At 48.7% G+C, this 359-nt stretch overlaps 1 pseudogene; it reads left to right on the forward strand.

Annotated features, from left to right (window-relative positions):
* Positions 1–181: 181 nt before the first annotated feature.
* LOC111661803 (U2 spliceosomal RNA) lies at positions 182–359 on the forward strand (annotated as a pseudogene; the record flags this gene model as incomplete).

The raw sequence follows: 359 nt of genomic DNA on the forward strand, positions 1-359 counted from the left end.
AGCCCTTTGAGTTTGTTAAAGGTCAAAAAGCTGTCCACATCACAAATGAGGGCGGCACAATGGAGAGCTTGGGAGGAGGTGCTAAAAAGCAGCCTTTGTCAGGCTCGTGTCAGAAACAGGAAACCGCGACTAGTGAGATTTGTGCCAAGAGTGTGACTTGGACATCAGACACCGGGAGCTCATTGCTTCTCGGCCTTTTGGCTAAGATCAAGTGTAGTATCTGTTCTTATCAGTTTAATATCTGATATGTCCTCTATACGGGGACAAACATATTAAAGTGATTTTTAGAGCCGGGAGCTGAAAAAGGGGCTTGCTCCGTTCGCTCCACGCATCGTCCCGGCATTGCAGTGCCGCCGGGT

Source organism: Seriola lalandi, unplaced genomic scaffold, assembly GCF_002814215.2.
Source record: "Seriola lalandi dorsalis isolate HSWRI2012SDOR001 ecotype SW California unplaced genomic scaffold, Sedor1 jcf7180001998807, whole genome shotgun sequence".
Taxonomy (NCBI): Eukaryota; Metazoa; Chordata; class Actinopteri; order Carangiformes; family Carangidae; genus Seriola; species Seriola lalandi.